The sequence below is a fragment of the Aegilops tauschii genome, chromosome 3 (genome assembly GCF_002575655.3).
Source record: "Aegilops tauschii subsp. strangulata cultivar AL8/78 chromosome 3, Aet v6.0, whole genome shotgun sequence".
Taxonomy (NCBI): Eukaryota; Viridiplantae; Streptophyta; class Magnoliopsida; order Poales; family Poaceae; genus Aegilops; species Aegilops tauschii.
The window spans coordinates 234,253,434-234,276,969 of record NC_053037.3 but is presented as its reverse complement, the minus strand read 5'-3'; positions in this window follow the sequence as shown (position 1 = coordinate 234,276,969).

Sequence of the window (23,536 nt, the reverse complement as noted above, 5' to 3'; positions counted from 1 at the left end):
CCGCAGCTCGCAGAGCGACTATCCGGCTTGCAAGAGCTAAAGGCAGGAAACAGTGTCCACACAAAAAATGGCTAAGGAAAAAAGCATCCACATATGCCAAGCCGGCTCCTCGCCTCACCGTCCGGCTGCTGAGCAGGCCGGCCGGCTTCTCACTTGACTTGCTACGCTCTAAGAAGCCCAAGTACTTGTCTTCCTAAATGGCCAAGTACCCGACCCAGCCACAGACCGCAGAGTGGCTATCCGACTGGCAGGGCGGCAGCCAAAGGAAGGCGGCAAAGGAAAAAGCCAAAAAATAGCAGAAAAGCAAGACAAAGTAGAACTCGGCAGAGCACAAGCTTGTGCGAGAATTAATTTATATAGCGAGGCTCATAGCCAGAATTCAACAAAGTTTGAATACACCCCCAGCGGGTGGAACTGCGCAAATTTAACAAGCTTGTTCGAAAGATTACAAGAGCAGGAGAAGATACGATAAAATTAGCCGCCTAGGCCAGAGGAGCAGTAGGCGGGTCTGGCAGGTTGGTGGAGGTAGCAGCGCCGGTTGGTGGAGCGGTCGACTGGCGAGTCTCAGCCTAGTCAGTGTCAGCAGCAGTCAGCGCAGCCACACACGGCTCGTTGCTCGAGGCTCGATCAGGCTGAGGCTGGCCGTCCGCTCCGTCTTCCGGTGCGTCGTCTTTGCCATCCTCGTCCTCTTCGTCCTCACCCTCGTCGCTGGAGGCGATCTCCTCCGCCGAGTCTTCCCCTTCGTCCGGGTTCAGCCCCAACCAGTCAGGCGACATCTCGGCGCCCCGCTCGTCCAGTTCAGGGATGAAGATTGGTGTTGGCATACTCGGCGAGCGCCGCCGCGCGTTGAGAGAGCGTGCGCCACCGCCGCCAGCTCTAGCCCGGCCTCAGCCCGGAAAGTGGCTAGCTGGGCAAGATTCAGGCTTGGATACCACACCTTGGCAAACTCCAAGGCCGTCCGTGCACCCACCCGAGCCGCGGCGCCCTTTCCAAGCCTCGAGGCGGCCGACCGCTACGTCCAGCCAGTCTGCAGTCCGACTGGGAGTGCACGGCACTTGAGCGTTCAGCCAGTGGGCAGCCAACACCTAGGACCCGGCGCGCTGAAGGCGGCGGAGTAGGTGGTGGGCCGGCTGCAGGCGCGTCCTGACGGCCAGAAGCTACTCATTGAGGTTCTGAGGCGCGTTGGGCGGAATGTTCACTCCAAACCTCCTATGCCGCTCGCGCCACACCTCGATGGCCTGGCTCATGACGACGGAGTAACTGGGAAAGAATTCTGCGCAAGAAGAAAATCAAAGATTAGCAGCCGGAAGCCGACTCCTGCTGCAGTCGGCGTTTGTTCAAAGGAAAAAAGGGACTTACCATCGATCATGTCCTCGATCTCGCCATAGCCATTGGTGAGGATTTTCTCCTTCTCGGCCCAGTTCGAGCGTTGAGTCTCGAACTCGGACGTGAGGGAGTCGTCCTTCTCCTTCAGCTTTTGGAGCTCCACCTTGTGTCGCTCCGCCTGGTCCGCCAGCTCCTTGGTCAGGCGGTCGCACTCCCGAGCCGCCTTGCTGCACTCCTCTTCCTTGGCGCACAACTCGGTTTGGACCTCGCCCAGGCACTGCTGCAGTTCGGCGGCTGCCCATGCAAAGATAAGAAAGAATGGACATCAACAATCAACAAAGAAGATAAGTGGTTGCCGGGAGATCTGGCCTGACTACTCAACAGTCGGCCCAAATCTCGGGGGCTAAACCCAGCGGGTGCGCTGACACGCCCCCGCGAGAGAGAAGACGGAGTGCTTACTCTGGCTCTCGGTCAAGTCAGTGGCCCGCTTGGCCAGCTCTTGGACATGGGAGTTGAAGGCGGCTGTGCGGATGTTGTGGTAATCCTGCAACAAAGACAACAGAAGAGGAAATAAGTTAGCACTCAGAACTTACCTTGAAGTTCCGAGCCGCCTGCTCAGCAGCCGGCCCGGAACTCGGGGGCTAGACCCAGTGGGTGCGCTGGTGCACCCCCACGGAAGATTACAAGAATAAAAAACAAGAAGCATACACGGACGGCCGTCCACGTCGCCAAGAACGCCTGCGTGTACTGCTGGAGGGCGGCGCCTTGGGCCTAGAACCGGGCCTGGATGTCCTGCGCGGCCGTATTCAGAACACCCGTTCCACCCCCAGGCGTCCACTTTGGTGCGGCAGCGCTGGTAGCCTCGGCATCGTGGGCCGATGAGCTAGCGGCCCTGATCTCCAGCGGCCGTGGCGCGGAGGCCGTCTTCTCCGCATGACGGCACACCGGAGTTTGGACCGCGGGGGTCGGACCCACCACCAACTCGCAACCAATTGGCGGCACCAGTGGCGCGTCAGGCCGACTGCTCCGGGTGTCGGCAGTCGGCGTATGCTGGGGCACCTCCGCCTACAAGATAACGGGGTTGCCTCCTCCCCTCTCCAGGGCCGACTGGTCGCCGCCGGCTCCTCCAGTCGGCGCCTGGCCATCCGGCTCTTGCTGCTCCGCATGCTGCAGGACGGAGGACTCCGGGGCACGGCTGTGTGCCGCCTCTTCTGCCTGCGCCTTGGCGGCCGCGTCCGCCCGCTCCTTGGCCACTGCATCGGCCTGAGCCTTAGCTGCGGCATCGGCCTCCGCTTGTGCTGCCTTGGCCGCCTCCGCCTTCTCCCGTTCTTCCCGCGCGTTCCTCTCTGTCGCCTCCTGGAGGTCGGTCAGTGGATCCACGCGGCGGGGGCCCGCGGAGCCGTCTGCCGCCCCAATCACCGAGGCATACGGGGCCCGCGCGCGAGAGAGAGAGAGCGGGGCCCTATAAAGACACAACAACAAGTAAAACTACTAAGAAAATTGCGAAGAAAGAAGAGCAAGCGCAAAGCGACAACGGAAAGATCAAAGTACTTACGCAGACACCATAGGGCGCTGCTTCGAGGCCTTCTGGAATTGGGCCGCCTTCGCGGCGGCCTCCTGCCGCCTGGTCGAAGCGGGCGTGTTCTTGGGCTTCTTGGGCCAGCTGCCGTACAACCCGACGTCGGCTCGGTGCTTCGGTGCGCCGCCTGGCGCAGTCGGCACGGCCGAGGAGCTGGCATCCGCCCTGTCGGCACCACGGTTGTGGCACGACTCGTGGTCCTCGTCATCATCTGGCCAATCCTCAAGGTCGCCTCCTGAGGAGACGCCTGCTCCATCACCACCGCCGCCAGTGGCGTCGTCCTCCTCCATGGCGGCCGCCCCCAAGTCGGGGTCGTCCACATCACTCACCGACCGGTCTGGCAGGTACTGATGACCCGGCTCCAGGGCATCGGCTGCTGACTGGGTCGAGAAGATCTGCACCACGGCTGACTGGTCAGGCGGCAAAAAAAGAACTCGGACGAACGAAGAAGCAAAAGAATTAAAAGACCCATCGCAGGCGGCGGGTGTGCGCGGCTGTACGGCGGCTTGCCGAACTGCCACTCCTTCTCCGAGAGCTTGCATTTGGAGAAGTAATTCACCAGCCGGACCACCTCCACGTCTGGCAGCTCCTTGGTGCACATCCGGCATGGGTCCTGGTGCCTGCTCATGCGACTGATGATATGGGGCCGGGCTTGGAGGGGCAGCACCCGGCGCGCCATGAAGGCGGTCAGGAGATCCGAGCCTTGAGGCCCTCCGACTCCGTCATCACCTAAAGCCGGGTGAGAGCGGCGGAGGAGGCGGCCGACAGGTGCTTCGAACGAATTGCCAGTTGGAGCGGGGCACGACCGGTGGGACGACCACATAAGGCGGCAGGTTGACGTAGTCCATCGTTGGGTGGATGTTCTTGGCGGAGAAGTAAGATTTCTGCCACAGCTCGGCTGACTGCAGCAAGGCGAGGGAGGGGAAGCGGACCCCGGTACCCGAACACTGCACTGCGACGTAGGCTCCGCACTGGGCCGCCTCGTTCTTGGCGGCGGTGCCGAGCTTGAGGTAGAAGAACCCCCCCCCCCCCAGAGCTCGAGGGTGGGGTGTGCCGAGGTAGCCTTCGCAGAGGGTGATGAAGGTGGCCAGCGGCACCACCGTATTCGGTGTGAGGTGGTGCGGCTGGACTTTGTAGAAAGTGAGGAAGGAACGGAAGAAGCTGCTCGCCGGCAGGCCGAAGCCGCGAAGAAAATGCGACCGGAAGACGATGTGTTTGCCGTCTCTGGCGCCGGCGAGATCTCCGCCTTGGGAGGAACATGCACCTTCACGTGCGTATCGCGAGGCAGCCGCCACGTATGGCGAAGGAAAGTGAGGTGGTCTTCATGGACGTTGGAGCCATCCCAGTCGCCGGCCCGTTTGCCCGCCATGGATATAGATGCTCGACGGAAGCGCGGCGTGGTGGTGAGCGGGGGAATCTGCGGCGGAGCGAGGAAGCCGTGGTGCGAGGAGGCCCGGCAACGGCAAGCTGCTGCAGCGCCTCGGTAAGAGGAAGGGGCGCGGGGACAGCAAGGAGAAGAGAAAGGCAAGGATGAAGGGAGAGGAGGGTGCGCGTGCGTCTGCCTCCCCCTCCCCCTACTTATAGTCCCCTGGCGGCGGAGCCGAGGGGGCGAGACGTGGGGGGTCGTGGGATTAACTACGCCCACTCCTCCACAACCCCGCACCTTCCGCGCCTTAACAACATGCGGTTAATGCGCCACAGAAGCCCAACCGCCCGCCTAGGCCGCAGCAGATCCGCGCGCCCGCCGAGGCCCTGTACTGGCGGGCCCCGGCCTGCGGCAATGTCCCGTCGCGCGCATGGGCTGGCAGGCCGGCCTGGCCTGCTGGCTCCGCGTGGCGGGCGAGCAACGGGCGGCTAGCCTGTCATCCGGCTGGCGTGCCTCCCGGCCCCCACCACGCCGTTTCGAATTCACCAGGCGGCCAGCCTGGCCACGGCCGGCTCCTAGCTGCCGGCGCCTCCAGAAGACGGACGAAGCAAAGCTACCAGACAACTCAGAGTAGGAAGCTGCTGAGGCTCCTCGCCTCTTTAGCCACGACGCCCCACCAGCTTCGGGCACTAATGTCGGAGTAAATGAGCACGGGTGGCCTCATCAGCCCCCCATGGTATTTCAAGACATCGGGGCTGAGTGCGCCCCTCACACCTCCTGGACGAACGACTGCATTCCTGGACCGGCTGTTCCAAGCGGCCGGCTGCTAGAAGGTGGCGGAGCCCAGAAGGCGGCCACGAGGGAGCCCGACTCCTAGCAGGCGGCCCATCGTCCCCTCAAAGTTAGCACCTCATTACCATGAAAAGACAGGGCGTGGCTACAGTACAACCTGCCACCCCTGAATCCGGGGCAGATAGTGGCCACAGTGCGGTGTACTAGGCGGACACTCCTCGCCCGACGCGGCACTGTTGCCATGAAGCCCATGACATCATCCACGCTAGAGGGAGCCATGCTCCCCACGACGAGCGGTCGGTACGGCCCGCAGGCGACGGGCCCTACCTGTCCGAGAGCCACCAAAAGGCGGCGAACCCCGAGCAGACGATGCGGGGGTGGCCGACTCCTAGCAGGCGGCCCTCCCCCTACATCGGAGTCTGTGCGCCATTAACCAGATAAGACGGGATGTGGCTACAGTGAGCGCCCGCCAGGCGGTAGGACTGTAGCCACGCTCCCCCCGACAAAGCCTCCGTCATCAGGGGCGAGGCTACAGTACAGAGCGGCCGACACGACCCGCAGGCGGCGGGCCCTACCTGTCGGCCAAGAGAACGACAGTCGGCGGGACCCAGTAGCCGGCGGAGAAGCCGGCGACCAGAGACACCGGCCGGGTCCTACACCCGGCTGGATTACCATTGTACCCCTGGGGGGTAGGCCTATCTAAACCCCCAGGTTACCCATGCAAGGGGTTCAGAACCTTAGTTGCCACACACCCACGTAGAGAGAGTGAAGTAGGGCTAGCCTTGTTCTTCTTCCTTCTCTAGCCAAACAGCTCAAGGAGCAAGCTTGTAGCTACCTTGTTGAGATGGTGATCATGCGGAGACCCCGCAGAGCAGGACTAGGGGTGTTATCTCCTAGGAGAGCCCCGAACCTGGGTAAGATTCGCAGGCGTATGCGGTTTCGCTCACTCCCGCCTCTAGAGCCCGACGACGTACTCTTGTCCCCATCCATGATAAGCCACCCCCTGGCATATGTCGCACGATATCCCCGATAGTTGAATAAGTTGAATTGCAATTGTTTGGTGACTAAGAATATAGGTTGTTGAGTTTCAAGAGAATTGATTGTTTGAACCTTAACATGTGAATTGGTTGCTAGTTTAACATGAAAAGTTATATGATAAAGAATTGCTGTTATGATGCTAGGAAAATTGGTTGAAATTATCATTGATCAAACTTATGCACTTTCCTAGCATTCACACTTCATAAATTATTTATTTTGTCATTTACTTACCCGAGGACGACTAGAAATTAAGCTTGGGGATGTTGATACGTCTCCAATGTATCTATAATTTATGAAGTATTCATGCTGTTACATTATCATTCTTGGATGTTTTACAATCATTTTATAGCAACTTTATATCATTTTTTGGGACTAACCTATTGACATACTGCCCAGTGCTAGTTGCTGTTTTTGCTAGTTTTTTACATCGCAGAAAATCAATACCAAACGGAGTCCAAACGCAGCAAAACTTTTTATGGATTTTTTTATGGACGAGAAGACATCCAATGGGCCAGAGCAGCACCTGGGGGGTGCCCCGAGGGGCACAACCCACCAGGTCGTGCCTAGGCCCTCAGGCGCGCCCCGGTGGGTTGTGCCCACCTCAGTGGCCTCCCACACCGCCTCTTCGCCCTATAAATTTCCAAATATTCCAAAAACCCTCAAGAGAATCCTAGATTAGAAGTTCCACCGCCACAATCCTCTGTAGCCATGAAAAACCAATTTAGACCCGTTCTAGCACTCCGCCAGAGGGGGAAATCATCACCGGTGGCCATCTTCATCATCCCCGCGGCCACCATGATGAGGAGGGAGTAGTCCACCCTCGGGGCTGAGGGTTTGTACCAGTAGCTATGTGTTTAATCTCTCTCTCGTCTTCTTGAGATGGCACGATCTTGATGTAAGTGGGCTTGGTTAATATATTTGGATCATATGGTGTTTTTCGCTCTCTATCTTGTTGTGATGAATTGAGTATTCCCTTTGAGATTTCATTTTATCGGATTGAATACTTTTATGGATTTGAGAACACTTTATGTATGCCTTTCTATGAATACCCGTGGTGACAATGGGGTATCGTACTGATTCACTTGATATATGTTTTGGCACTCAACTCGTAGATTCCTGAGGTGACATTGGGGAAATCTATGCATAGGGGTTGATGCACGTTCTTGTCTTTGTTTCTCCAGTAGAAATCTTGGGGCATTCTTTGAGGTTCTTTGGGTTGGATTGAGTATTATGAATCTAAAATTATTTGGTGTTATTTTAGTACGAACTCTTGGATAGATTGATCGGAAAGAATAGCTTCGAGGTGGTTTCGTACCATACAAACAATTTCTTATGTTCTCCGCTAGATAGGAACTTTGGAGTGATTCTTCATCACACTTTGAGGGATGGTTATATGATCCAATTATATTAGAATTGTTGAGAGATTGCACTAGCGAAAGTACAGACGCTAGGCCTCATTTTCAAGCATTGCAATACCGTTTGTGCTCTGTTTTATCAATTGCTACCTTGCTGTTTTTATTGTTCTTATTACAAAAATTAATATCTAATATCCATATTACACTTGTATCACCATCTCTTCACCAAACTAGCGCACCTATACAAATTACCATTGTATTTGGTGTGTTGGGGACACAAGAGACTTTTTATTATTTGGTTGTAGGGTTGTTTGAGAGAGACTATCTTCATCCTACGCCTCACACGGATTGATAAACCTTAGGTCATCCACTTGAGGGAAAATTTCCACTGTCCTACAAAACTCTGCGCTTGGAGGCCCAACACGTGTCTACAATAATAAAGTTGCGTAGTAGACATCAGGCTCCAGGCCAGCTTACGTTAACGGCCCTAGAGGGATGTCAGATAATGAGAATCCCAAAGATCTCGAGGATAGAGAGGATAGTAACTACCTCCCTGAGTCTGAGGAGGATGTTAGCCTTGGACCTGAGGACTTCATAGTCCCCAAGGACCCATATGAGTAGGAGAGATTTTGGCGGTGCCTCGTTGCAACCACCCGCGGCATGAAGAAAAAGCAGCACCATCTTCAAGATGATTAAAACATGCTAAATGATAAGTGGGTATAGATCCTCGTAGTTCAACAATACCTCGAGTTACGACATGAAGGCCAAGCTAAATCTTACCCACATCGGCTTCTACTTCCAGAATTTGATGATGAAGTCGCCGAAAAACTGCCATTCAAGCACGGCCGAGCTGATCAAGCTGACTGTCCTCCTAGGGGAAGGGACGTGCCAATGGGGGAAATAGAACCCCCCCCATAATACCTCGCCGTGAAGGGAAGGACCTGGACCAATACCCTGAGCCGTATGATTCCCGAAAGGAACTAAAGGAAAATCTGGCACCGGCGCAATCCATTTACGGATCACGAGGATACGCGCCTGCTGGACAGGTCCGCTATGGGGCCTGGCTAGACAGGCATTGTAGGGCTCGGGAGAAAGCACATACCCGGATGCCAATCGATATTCGAGATGAAGCGGCTCGTTTTTGAGAGCCCGTGGACCCAATTTTCTTTATAGACGAGGTCATGGAACATCAGTTCCCGAAAGGGTTTAAAACCGTAAACATCGAAGCTTACGATGGAATAGCTGACCCGAGTATGTTGATTGAAGACTTCCTTCTTCACATTCATATGGCCCGTGGAGACAATCTCCATGCCATCAAGTACCTTCCGCTAAAGCTTGAAGGACATACGAGGCATTGGCTCAATAGCTTACCCAAAAACTCTATCGGGAGCTGGGAGTAGCTCGAGGATGCCTTTCGAGCGAATTACTCCTAGTTTTATTCTTGCAAAGTAGTTCTAGCATTACACCTACAACGTACTTCTAGTTTCGTACTTGTTCTAGGTAAAGCGAACATTAAGTATGCATAGAGTTGTATCGGTGGTTGATAGAACTTGAGAGAATAATTTTTTTACCTTTAGCTCCTCCTTGGGTTTGACACCCTTATTTATCGAAAAATCTACAATGGATCCCCTACACTTGTGGGTTATCAAGACCTTTTTCTGGCGCTGTTGCATGGGACAATAGAGTGGGGTGAATATTCTCTTGTGTGCTTGTTTGGTTTGCAATGGAGAGGTGCTTTGTGATGGGTTCGATCTTGCGGTGCTCAATCCCAGTGACAGAAAGGGACATGACACGTATTTATATCGTTGCCATTAAGGATAAAAAGATGGAGTTTATTCATGCGCGAGTTTACTTTGTCTACACTACTGCAGGATGCTGCTAACACGACACTACAATCGGAGACCCTTTGACGAAACTGTGTGCAATGCATTAATCGCAAACGGGGATGTAAAAAACCCGTCAAAAAAGATGCAAAACGTTTGCGATGGCAGAGACATCAAACACGGTTCATATTTTAATTATGTGTGCGATGTGGGGCATACGGTTGATCCATATGAACTGTTTGCGATGAGTCAGAACAACAGAAATGGGCAACCTTATCAATCTATGTGCGATATACGACATACAGTTTTCTCGGATGATCCATACGAACTGTTTGCGATGTGGGGCATACGGTTGATCCATACGAACTTTTTGCGATGAACTGTTTTCTATGAGGGAATGCAACAGGAACCGTCAGCCAGATCAAGGTATGTGTGATATATGGCATACGGTTCACTCGGATGAACTGTTTTCGATTAGGGAACAGAACAGAAACGGTACTTAACAAGATGTGTGTGATATGCGGCATACAGTTCACATAGATGAACTATTTGCGATGAGACAAAAGAACATCAACAATTCGTGTAAACAAGATGTGTGTGATACGTGGCAAACAGCCCACTCGGATGAACTGCTTGCGATGAGATATTATAAGACAGACGGTTACTACAGTTAGTTCGTGTGCGATTCTGTTTGTACAAAAAAATTTGAAAAATGCAAACTAGTTGCTTGCGATGGCTAGGAGTATCGCACACGATGCGTCTGCGAGTACTCGTGTGCGATGATTAGTAAGTTACACATAAGGTCAAACAAACCCTAAATAATTTCAAAGTTCAGCGCGAATCTCCCATTGTTCCATGTTGCGTGTAGAAGAAAATACAAGGTTAGAAGAGGGAGCGATTATCGTTTCACCCACAGGGGACACCTTTCCCTATCGAAACCACGCGGGTTCTTGTGACAGGCTCCGGTTTGTAAGAGGTTTGTAATAAAGCTTGGCCCAAATTGGACAATGTTTTACCATGACATATATGTGCCATGACGTGACACCATGCCAACTTTCACGACTTTCTGGTGAGTTTTGGATTTACGGGGATTTAAAAACCGATATTCCAAATATTTGAGGACGAGCCAGGACGCCGGTATGGTTGTAACTCATTCCCGTTACTTGCATGGGACCTAAACATGGACCCAAAGGACACACGTATGATTTTTCTAGCCATTTTGGTGAACTGGAGCATGTATTTCTAGTTCAGATTTGAATTATGGACATTAAATGCCTAGGAAACTCAATTAATGTATAAAAGGCCAAACGAACCCTGAATAATTTTAAACTTCAGCACGAATATCCTGTGGTTCCATGTTGCCTGCAGAAGAAAATACAAGGCGAAAAGAGGCGGTGATTATCGTTTCGCCCACAAGGAGGACACGTTTCCCTATCGGAACCACGAGTCTTCTTGAGAGAAGCTCCGGTTTGTAAGAGGCTTGTAATAAAACTTGCCCCAAAATGGACAATTTTTTTAACTCCACATATATGGGCCATGTTGTGACACCATGCCAAGTTTCACGATTTTCGAGTGAGTTTTGGATTTACGAGGATTTAAAAACCGAGATTCTCACGAAATGTTTTCAAATAGCACATAGTTCACTCACGAAAGCTGTGTGCCTACCAAATCGTGGCCGATGCTCCCCTGCTGCACGCGCGATCTGAGTCGTGCGTTCTGATTGGCCAGAACCCAAACCCCACGGATTGTACATCTGCACCGCTGGATGCTCCTAGATCGAGTGGCAATCCTTACCCCTTTCAACAACACATGCAGTTCCGGTTGTGATTTTATTTATATGGGTAAGCACTGTGTGCATGCGTCGTGCTAGCTCACGCTTCCTTCTCTACTAAGTTTTCCATATTAATGTTGTTATATATCCAAACACGCTACCGTTTCCCGCCACTCCTCCCATCAGTTTCCCGCCTATTCTCCCATCGGTTTCCCGCTGCCTGTGTCAGTTCTCATAGAAGGCTAGGCGGCGACACACCGGCCATGTAAATATTGCACACAGTTTCTAAAAGCACAATCGTGTGTGATAGTAGGGAGTAGGTCCCATAGGCTGACCAGCGTGAAATGGCTTAAAGGGAAGGAGGCAATTCCTATCAGCATGGGGAGGCTTCCCATCCGCTAGCCTAGTCGAATAGAACGCAAAAGTTAAGCATGCTCGGGCTGGAGTAGTCTAAGGATGGGTGACCCGGTGGGAAGTTGCATACCTCAAGATTCATTTAAATTCTATGATACAGTCATTATAGACATTTAGACGATAAATTTCTCTATAGTGACATGCCATGAAGATTATATAAACCCTGGGATCCTAGTTTTTCTAATTTGTAGAATATGTTTTTTATTGGTTATTTTTTGTTCTAAAAAATCAAAGAATGATCAACATTTGTAGGCCCACACAAATTATACCTTTGACCCAACGCACGAGAAGGGTTTACTCTTTGCTCCATGTGCTATGTGAGAACAAATCAAGTTTCAGCACATGCGCTAGACGACACCCGACCCCTAACCCCCCCACCCGCCTCGAAGTTGCGTTCTCGACATCGTAGGTCTTTAACCTGGCCGCGGGGGTACAATGTTTAGTTTGTAATGTTACTGATGTAGTTGGTGCCCCATCGAACTTTTGCCTTCGGGATTTGAACAAATCACACACCAGACCCATGCATTTTTTGGGCCGCATGAAGGGTATAGGGGGGGCGGGTGTTCTAATCGAGCATGTCTCCCTTGTGCAGTTTATAGACACCGCACATATTTGTGGGCTCCCCGAGGTATATATCTATACCCCTATATAGTGTGCGAATAACTTTGAAAGATGGTCGTTGCCAATCCGATAGTGCAGAGATGGCTATGTGTGCCATGTTAGACCAAATAAAGTTTGAGCACGTGCGTTAGATGACACCCCCCGCCTCGAAGTTGGGAACTAACATCGTACGTATTGAACTTGGCTCGGGGTCGGGTATGGTGTTCGGTTTCTAATGTAGTTGGTGCCCCATCGAAGTTGTGAATTCGGGATTTGAACACATCACACACCACCCACACATATTTTCGGGCCACATGCAGTCTATAGGGGGTCTTCTGATCGACCACATCTCCCTTGTGCGGTTTTTTTGTGACGACACGCATATATGTGGGCTCCCCGAGTGTATATATATATCATCCCTTTGACCAATAACGAGGGGTATTTGTTGGCCATGAATGGATTCCTCCTAGTTCGTGTTAGGGAGTGTCACCGCCAGATGTCGTTCAACCAAAGATCGAGCTCATGCGTTGTCAGGATTCCCTCCCACACGCTCGGATTGATGGGTTCGACCGACACCATACCTTGCGTATCTCGTCCTTAACTACCTAGCTTTCATGGTTGTTGTCTGTATCGAGAGGCAGGTGTCACATCTGAATTGTACATTATTCGATATTGAAAACACACATCATCCCTTCCAACGTACATCATTTTGGGCCGCATGCAGGCGGTGCTAGTTTTGTGGTCCCTCTCATGCGACTTTTTATGATGGTTCAATCTATTGGCCCAAGCGGTTTATATATATAATCCATTTTTATCGACAACAATAGTTGTCGTTTGACCAAGTGGTAGATTCACTTGTCCGTCTTATGGTAGATCATGGCGACATGCATGTATGACCAAAGTATCATTACGTGCATCCGCCCCGCTGACATGAAGTGGGAGGTGGGGTCAAGCACCCTAGCTAGGTAGCTACGACATTATGTCATTATAGATATATCCAAGGGTGCTCTCGGGTTTGTGAGGTAGGTGCCACCAAAGTTGTGCATTGTGTATTTAAAGTATTAAACATCACACCCTATTTTCCTACATATGTTTGGCAACTTTGAGGTGGTTCTTGACTTCTGGCCCCTCTCATTGATCTTCGACGACGCGCCCAAGCATGGGCCTACGCGGTCAAAGTTGTGCATTGGAATTTTGAACATCACAGACCACCCTTTTCACTCATATATATTTGGGTCACATGCTAGTGTGGCTGTATTCTGACCCTCTCCGACGTTTTGTTTTGCTGCAAAGACTGGGATGACGGTCAACGGACACGGGTGTACTGGATTAACCATGTGCGATGCAAGTGCGTTGTGAAATCACCACGGCTGCGCAAGCGCAATCAAGGGTGTAGGTAGTGATTAACCGTGTGCGATGCTAGTGGGCTGGGAAATCACCATGACAGCGCAAGCGCGAGTCAGGAGTCGGTCTACCTGTCTCGGACGTGATGCCTATATACATGATCATTGCCTTGGATATCATCATGATTATTCACATTTCTATCAATTGCCCAACAGTAATTTGTTTACCCAACGTATGCTATTTTCAAGAGAGAGGCCTCTAGTGAAAACTATGGCCCCGGGTCTACTTTTATGATATATTAAAATCCTAAAAATACTTTTCCACAATTTTTGTTACTTTATTTTATTTTGTATTTTTTGTTCTATCTATCTATCTATCTATCTATCTATCTATCTATCACTACACAATTTAATATTGCAATTAACTGCCAAGGGATTGACAACCCCTTGTTCGTGTTGGGTGCAAGGATGTGTTATTTTGTGTGCAGGTTCTACTAACGAGGTGTTGTGTGGTTCTCCTACTGGATTGGTAACCTTGGTTCTTAACTGAGGGAAATGCTTATCTCTACTATACTGCATCAACTCCTCCTCTTCGGGGAAATCCCAATGCAGCTCACAAGTAGCAGTCACCACCAACTCTCTCCCCCTCTATGCAGCGGTGTAACACCTCTTCTCCCCGCTGTAATATCTACTTAAACATGGTGCTTAACGCTATATATTATTACCCAATGATGTATGGCTATCCTATGATGTTTGAGTAGATTCATTTTGTCCTATGGGTTGATTGATGATTGTGATTGGTTTGAGTTGTTTTCTTTATTTTGGTGCCGTCCTATGGTGCCCTCGGTGTCACGCAAGCGCGTGGGATTACCATTGTAGAATGTTGCAATATGTTCATAATTTGTTTATTGTGGGTGGCGAGAGTGACAGAAGCTTATACCCAAGTAAGGGGGTTGTTGCGTATGGGAGTAAAGAGGATTTGTTACTTAATGCTGTGGTTGGGTTTTACCTTAATGATCTTTAGTAGTTATAGATGCATGCTAGAGTTCCAATCATAAGTTCATATGATCCAAGTACGGAAAGTATGTTAGCTCATGCCTCTCCCTCATATAGAATTGCAATAATGATTACCGACCTAGTTATCAATTGCCTAGGGACAAATCTTTCTCTTTGTGTTACAAAAAACTTTCTACTAAAGAACTAACTTTTATTATCTCACAAAGTACTCCTAGTTTTATTCATGCAAAGTAGTTCTAGCATTACACCTACAAAGTACTTCTAGTTTCATACTTGTTCTAGGTACAACAAACATTAAGTATGCGTAGAGATGTATCGGTGGTCGATAGAACTTGAGAGAATATAAATTTTACCTTTAGCTCCTCCTTGGGTTCACATTAAAATGTTGCGTTGGTATGCTTGGAATTTATGCTTAAGATATGATTATTCTTGTTGCTCGAAGTTGAAGGCTCCACACCTTTCCTTTCAATGTGAATTTAATGATAATGAAACCTTGCCTCTTATGCTAATGGTGTATATGATTACTATGATGTAGAACAAATAGAAGCATTTGTTACTTTTAAGGGTGCTTATGAAATTGATCCTTTGTTTGCAAAGTATGAAGATTGTGATGATGCTCTTTACAGATCTAAAAATTATGTGATACTTATATATTGCTATGAAAATTATGAATACAATGCCCATATTGATGAATTTACTGAGAAAGTCCGTACTGCCCAAGAAGAGATCAATATTTTGGAGGCTCCTATGGAAGAAGAAATTGCTAAAACTGTGAGATCATTAGATGAAAAAGTTGACGAGGAGCGCGAAGAACAAAAGGAGGAAGAGCGAATTAGCTACCTGTGCCCACCTTCTAATGAGAGTAACTCTTCAACTCATACATTGTTTAATTTCCCTTCGTGCTTACCGAAGGATGAATGCTATTATAATTGCTATGATCCCTTTGATTCGTTTGAAATATCCCTTTTTGATGAAACTGATGCTTGCTATGCTTGAGCCCATGATGCCAATTATGCTTATGGAGATGAACTTGCTATAGTTCCTTATGTTAAACATGAAATTATTGCTATTGCACCCACACATGATAGTCTTATTCTCTTTTTGAATTCTCCCAAATACACTATATCGGAGAAGTTTGCGCTTATTATGGAATATGTTGATGGGTTCCGTTTTACTATTGCACATGATAAATTTTACAAATATAATATGCATGTGCTTGCTGATCCTAATTGCAATTATTATGAGAGAGGAACTACAACTCCACCTCTCTATGTTGACAATATGATAAAATTGCAAGAAACTGTTTATGCTATGTATCGGCTTTATTATGTGTGCATGAATTGTTCTTTTATGACATGCCGATGCATAGGAAGAGAGTTACACTTCGTCATTGCATGATATATGTTACTTTGTGCTCACTACTAAATTATAAATCATTATTAATTAAAAGTGGATTTGATATACACTACAAAAAAAAGACACATCCGTGACATTTTGGGCCGAACGTATTTTTTTCTATCATACTTATGACACTTCTATGACGATAATTGTGACAAAACCCGGTATCATCATAGATGTGGTGGGGTCCTACTTCTATGACAAAAGATCATGACAGAAAATGGGCTTTTCGTCCTGGGCGGGCCGGAGACGCAACTGCATGGCATTCTTTCGGTCGTCCATGACAGGAAAAACCGTGGTAGAAGCGAGGGCGAGGAAAATATCGGGGTGTTCCCGGTTACGGTGGGTGGTCGGGGGCCGAGCGATGCGCGTTTCTCTCGTATGTACACGCGTGTGTGTGAGGCTTTGGGCTCTAACTGAACCCGAGCAAGGCGTTGGGCTCTAACTGAACCCGAGCGATTGCACTGCAGGCTACGCGTTACTGAACCCGAGCGATCGATCGATCCCTTGCTGTTAACTGAACCCGAGTGATTCCTTCTCTACTGCTGCTAACTGAAGCCGATCGAACACTGCTGCCTCCTTCCCTTGATGAACAGTGAGCGTTGTTGAGGGGGTTTGGATGAACAGTTCCCGATGGGGGGTTGGATGAACAGGACCCCGTGGTAGTAGAGGCTGTTGCCGCTGGATGAACAGTACCCCGATCGATCAAGCCGGTGGATGAACAGGACCCCGTGGAGGGCTGGATGAACAGTAGCCGGTGGAGGGCTAGTTGAACAGTAGCCGGTGGAGGGCTGGATGAACAGTAGCCCGTGGAGGGGTGGTTGAATAGGACCCCGTGGAGAGGGCTGGTTGAACAGTAGCCGGTGGAGGAGCGTGCGGTGGAGGCTGGATGAACAGGAGCCCGTGGATGAACAGTCGCAGGTGGAGGCTGGAGGAGGTCGACGGAGGATGAACAGGAGCCCGTGTAGGCTAGAGGAGGTCGACGGTGGGGATGAACAATATCCCGTGGAGTCCTGTTTTGCGGTATGCCACACCCCTCCCGATGAACAGGACCCCCCCTTCGACCGTAGCGCTCCAACACAAGTCTGTTTCCTCCGTTTTGCGGTATGCCACACCCCTCCCGATAAACAGGACCCCGTTTCGACCATAGGAGGTCCGTTTCCTCTGTTTTGCGGTATGCCAGACCCCTCCCGATGAATAGGATCCTGTTTCGACCGTGCCCGGTCGAACACAAGGCCGTTTCCTCCGTTCTGCGGTACGCCAGTCCTCGTTTCCATCGGCTATTCCGTCCAAGCCGGTTGGCTCCCGATGAACACGACGACGCATTCCGTTCCGACCCAGCCGGTTGCCTCCCCATGAACACAACGACGGCGCAGCTTCTCCGTTCCGACCCAGCCATGTAGACGAGCCCTGGCCATACATATGCGGGAGTAGGCATTCGAGACCCCGCCCGTATGTACATACGTGACCGTATTTTCTTTCTTGCACCCTGGCCGCTGTACGTACGTGTACATGCTATGTGCGCGCCTCTATGATGACACGTGCGCGCCTCTACTACGATACGTGCGCGCCTCTACATCGACCAGCATGTACGTACATGTTTGCGACCATAATGACAACGCTACGTACGCTTCGACCAGGTGGGTCCCGACTGTCAGGCACTTCCTTCCGTGCGAAGATGTAGCTGGTGGGTCCCAGCAGTCAGGGGGGAACATTTTTTTCATGAAATACGGTGGCCCATTCGGTGGGTCCCTTTTGTCAGGTGGAGGAATCATTATTTTCCACGTAATAAGGAGGCACTTCCTTACTGCGGCCGTGGATCCAGCTGTCAGCCTCTCCATGTATAGTACTCTTCCGATGGAAGTCGTTCCTTGACCATGTTGACCACGCCGCGCCGAGAGCACCAGTGCAGTGGACGACGGCGAGGCCTAGGAAGGGGACGACGCAGAGCCAGGGAAGATGCGGCAGTAGTTGCCCTCGCGGAGAGGAGTACGAGGGTTCACTGGTTCGGCTGCGGTGTGAGGCTGCCGTCGCCGCAGAATAATATGGGGTGTGGGTGAGTAGAGGGATGGCCAGGCCAGCGGCGGGAGTAGTAGGGGGCGGTGAGGCCTCCGCGGCATGACAGCCGGCCACGGGAGGCAGGAGCACGCGACACGACCGGCGCTGCTTTGGGTGGCTAGAGCAAGAAGACCAGAGGTTGAAGAAGCACTAGGGCCGTTGGATGGACATCGTACGGTCATTGGAGCTAGAATCGTTCATATTAACTTAGTTGACAAAGCCCTCCGTCCCCGTCAACTTAGCAGGCCCACAAGTCAGCCTCCCATTATGCTGTGTCCCACCTAGCAGGGGGAGTATTCATTTTTTGTGCGTAATAAGGAGGCACTTCCTTGCGTGCAAAGATATAGCTGGTGGGTCCGAGCTGTCAGCGGCAGGAACATTTTTTTCACGAAATACAGAGGTCCTTACGGTGGGTCCTAGATGTCAGGTGGAGGAATCATTATTTTGCGCGTAATAGGGAGGCATTTCCTTGCGTGCGGCCGTGGACCCAGCTGTCAGCCTCTCCATGTACAGTCCACTTCAGATGCATGTCGGTCGTTGACCACATTGACCACGCCGCGCCGAGAGCACCAGGGCGGTGGACGACGGTGAGGCGAAGGGAACGACACGGAGCGAGGGAAGACTCGGCAGTTGTTTCCTACGAGGAGGGGAGTACGAGGATTTACTGGTTCGTCTGCCGTCGCCAGAGAATAAAAGCAGGTGTGGGTGAGTAGAGGGATGGCTAGGCCAGCGATGGGAGTACGGTGGGGCGGTGAGGCCTGCGCGGCAGCACAGCCGACCGCGGGAGGAGGGTGCAGGCAGTATCGCCGGCTCTTGTTTGAGCGGCTGGAGCAGGAAGAGCAGAGATTGAAGAAGCACGACGGCCGTTGGATGGACATCCAACAGTCACTGCTTGTGCGTCAACCTTTTTTTAGGAAAGCCTCAAATCTGTGGAAAACATCATACAACCCATCTGCCATTATTTCTAATAATTTACAGCCCATTTGCTAATTCTTAAGGGTTTTTTTGGAGCCCATATTCTTTTTGTTAGCATTAGAGCCCATATTGTGGCCACAGTTAAAATATTATACGAAATTTTGCATATTTCGGTGCGGTCCGAACTGTTTTTAATCCCGAAATTTCGAGTCACATTCAAACTGATTTTAGAAATAAATTTATATCAATATAAAATCCAACAAATTGTCCACGCATAAAAATCAATGCAATTTAAAATCTCGAAATGAAAAAAAAATTGAAACTAATTTCCCGTTTGATGTGTTTTAAAAATGTACTACCCATTTCTCATTGCTGATAGGCCATTTTCTCGGCCAGCCGAATGAAGCTCTCCTCGTCTTGAAAGATTTGCAGCCCAACAGGCCTGACAAAGCGACTTACTTGACAAATCACAAAAAAACTGGGCTAGCCATTTTGAGAAAGAAAGAAAAAAACTAGTGGCTGGTCTGTGGTAAACATAAAAGAAAAGGTTGTCTAGACAGGCCAGAGTGCCCTGCACAGCCCAGTTGACACCCTGCTTCCGTCTCAAAAACAAATTAGATAAATGCCACTCCAATTATGGCGATTCATAAAAATGCCACTGCAATTTCCAAACTTTGAAAAATGCCACTGCAATTTTTGCAAACTTTGAAAAACGCCACTGCAATTTTTGCAAACTTTGAAAAACGCCACTCCAGACTTCGAAAAATGCCACTGGAAATGGCAGGAAATGGCATTTTCTAAAGTTTGGAAATTGCAGTGGCATTTCTCGGAATCACCAGATTTGGAGTGGCATTTATGAAATTAACCCAAAACAAAAATAACTGGGCGAGCTGCTGGGTCCCTGGTGTCAGCCGCTTGTTGTGCAATTCTCTCGTTTATTGACTACGTTGACAATGGCATGGGACCCAGATGTCAGAAATCCATTAGGAGGAGCCATTTTTTTATTGGCTTGAAATAAGGAGGCACTTGCTTGCGTACTGCCATAACCTTGGTGGTCCCTGCTGTCATCCTCTCCACGTACAATAATCTCTTGATTGTGTATGCGTCAACCTGGTAGGCCCACAAGTCAGCCTCTAAACCCGTGGCGGACAAATACAACCCATTTAAAAAAATAACAGCCCATTCCATACGTTCAAACGGAAAGTTCAACATTCAGAGCAAAGTAACAGGTCTGATCCAGATATAGAGTACTGAACTTCCAGGTTGACAACCATCATAGCCAAGTTAACTATCTACTCCCACTAATACTCTAGTAGTGTACAAGTACTAACTTACTCTTAACTAACTAGACGATGCCGGCCGCCATCTGCGGTACACGCTAAACGCCGGCACCGGCGTCCTCCGCCTCGCCTCGGACTTGCCAGAGGTGCAATAGGGCGCGCTGCTCGCGCGCGTTGGCCCTTTCCATGCCGGCGTGGTCCACCGAAGCTTCGGCTTCTAAGTGGGAAACCCACTTGACGAGCTTGTAGTAAAATTTGGCGTCGCGAACGCGTGCGTGCCCGACAGCCTCGAGGGCTATTTGCCGGGCGCCAGCCTCCACGTAGTCGGCCCAGTTGCGGGCGCTCTACTCACGACTCAGAGCGTCGGTGCGCTGCTACTCCATGTCCCGCTGGCGGCGCAAATCGGCGATACGCTGCTCCTCCGCCAGGCGGTCGCGCTCCAACAACTCCTCATACTCTGCATTGCCATCTAAAGACCGATAGAATGCCTCCTCCCTCCGTCTGCCTTCCAGTGAAAAACCGAACACTAGTTCCGGAGGTGACCGCCTCTGGCGTCGCCTATCGCAGACGGGCGGGGGCATGGCGGACGTGGCGAGAGCGAGGATAAGTGGCGAGCAACATTGGCTGGTGGGGGCTTATGAGGATAGGGCGAGTTGGGTGATGGTGCCATCGGAGAAGCCTGGGAAACAGTAATTATAGGCGGAAGGTAGGTGAACCAGCGTGTCGCGGGAAACACGACGGTCATCGGAATTCAATGCATAAGCAGGCATGGTTTAGCGCGCCAGCTTGACGTGGAAAACTAGAAAAACTGAAATTATGACTGTGCCGTCCCGTACCGTCAGTGGTGCGTCCCGTCCATGCTGGGTCACACGCCGGCATGATGGTCAAACGAGTGCACTCGAATCATCCAGATGAGGTACTCCATCCTTGTCAAAAATGATACCACCACTCATCATCTACCGTGGTTGGTGAGATTTTTGAATTAAGCCCTGCAAACCGGAAAGGAGGTAGTACGTGCGTGATCCGCTATTTATTCCTGTAGGATCGAGTAGGTCCTTTTTTAATTGAGCCCTGCAAACCGGAAAGGAGGTAGTACATGCATGATCCGCTATTTATCCGTGTAGGATCGAGTAGGTCGGATAGTGTACGTGTAGGATCGAGTAGGTCGGATGGTGTACGTGTACAATTACATTAGCTGATGAATGTTCGCTGGGAGATATGGCATTTGCGAATGTTTTTGCTGGCAGTTTCTTCAGATTCGCATGGCATTTTCTTCAGAGCAGCTTGTCAGTTTCTTCAGAGGTAGGCATTTTTATTCAAAAAACTGCCACTTCGGATCTTGCGTCGCAACTAAAACTGCCAGGAGCGCATTAGTAGGCTAGCTAGTGATTGATCAGTAACTTGTAAACACTGAGCGAACAGAAATAAGGAACTCTTAGTAACTTGTAAACACTGGATCATGCTGTGCACAACAGTAAGAGAAGATCCGTTCGAAATGTTCACATGACACTCACAGGCCTGGCATTGTAATATGTTCACATTAATACCCCAAATTCAAAACCAACTAGTACGATTCCTATACATAAGATCAACATGTTAATGCATCTCAATGATTCATAGATCATATAAAAATATGTAGCTCCAAAAGCAAAGATCTAGAAAAAAAATCTGTTCTTCCTACTAAGATGGATGATTCTCTTGGCCAACATTCAGTACAGAGTGAAAGACAAATTTGTTTGTGAAGTCTACAATTCCTCTTGCAAACGTAACTAGTTTCACCAACAGCTGGAGTGACTATGTTGGCCAATAAAGCACTGAAGCTCCAAAAGCAATGAAGCACCTAGTGTTGGCCAACAAATAGTACAGTACTACTTTTCTGCAGTCCATGAAGTGACTATCCAATCTTTCTGTGTCTATTTTCAAATGGCACTGCATGCAGTGACTATACTATTCTCTTGTGCAGTTCAACCAAAATTGCGGTCACTTTGTTTGTTTGCCAAATAGCAACGGGCAGACATCTCTGTCTGCACAAATATCAAGCAGCTAGTAAACATATACCCCACCTTGTATTTTTGGTTTAAACACGTCTCTTCGCTTAGCATCTGTCATGTTTTGCACTGGACAATTTGATAGAGTCATGTTTTGCCCTGGAAAATTTCATACTGAATTAATTTGCTGGTTCAGAGCAGAAATATAGTGCCTATTCTTCATCAGACCAAGTATATCCATGTTCGCAGTGATGGAAGAGGTGAAATCGATACAACCGAAATAGAGCATCCAATCATTGAATCCTGTCCTGCACCTCCAATGTAGGTCCACCCTGTCAATAAATTCACATGCAAACCACTAGTATTACTATCTAATATCAGTACAAAAAGAGTAGCAAGATAGTAGCAAACCATGTACCTTCGTAATGAACAGCTCATAGTGCCACCAATTGGATATAACAGCTCGTTTGGCTCCCTGATTTCATTTCATTTGGCTGAAATGAAATGAAATGAAATCTCTATCAAGACTTCATTTGGCTGAATCTAGATTCCAAATCCAAATTTCATGTTTGGCTGTCACTAGGATTTTGAAGTCAAATCTGTACCAGAACCAAAATGAGCATGAAACTATACCAGCACCAACGCACTAGCCTTTGTGCTAGGAATAAATAGTATGAACAAATCTGTACCAACACCAACATTGACAGCTCGTTTGTTCACACATGGCAATGTTTTGCATTAAACTGAACCATGCCAATACATATAACTTAAACATGAGACTTTGTAAAAAGTTAATCTTTGTAATACGACAAAGGTTCACAACAACATCAAATGATCATAATCTAGTCAAGGTTACATAAAAACTGAATCTTTGCATTATTAGCACCATCCAAGAAAGATTTTCATTGCTCAAGGATATTCATTTCTTTGTTTTGTTTGTTCAACATCACACTTCACCCAATATTTCCTGCAAAATATGATGAGAAATAGTGACATATGGTCTCATAGGGCAATAAACAATCCTTGAATACAATGGTTGGTTGAAATTTCTCAAAGTGAAAGATGAGGATAGCCAAGAAGACAAATCAAAGTGTCACACGATAAGCTTTAGCTTGCAACAATCTCTAGGAAGGGTAAGAAAACTCAACTTGATATAGAAATTTTTCAAAGGTTAACTTGCACTTCATTTGCACAATTATCATGAATCGAAAGGTAATAGCAAAAAATCATCAACTACCGAGTAGATTAAGTAGGACCGAAACTAAGTCGATAAAAGACTACAACCACTAAATAAGCAGATCTGGTTGATGTATTCTAGACTAATAATGCCACCTCTTAACCGAAGAAAAAAAGACTAGTTCATAAGAGACCTTCAAACACACTGAATATTTATGTGCATGCAAAATATGTGCATAAAACCTTGTTTCGGGAGACATGGCAGATCAAGTTGTTCTCAAACATGGCAGGAAAACG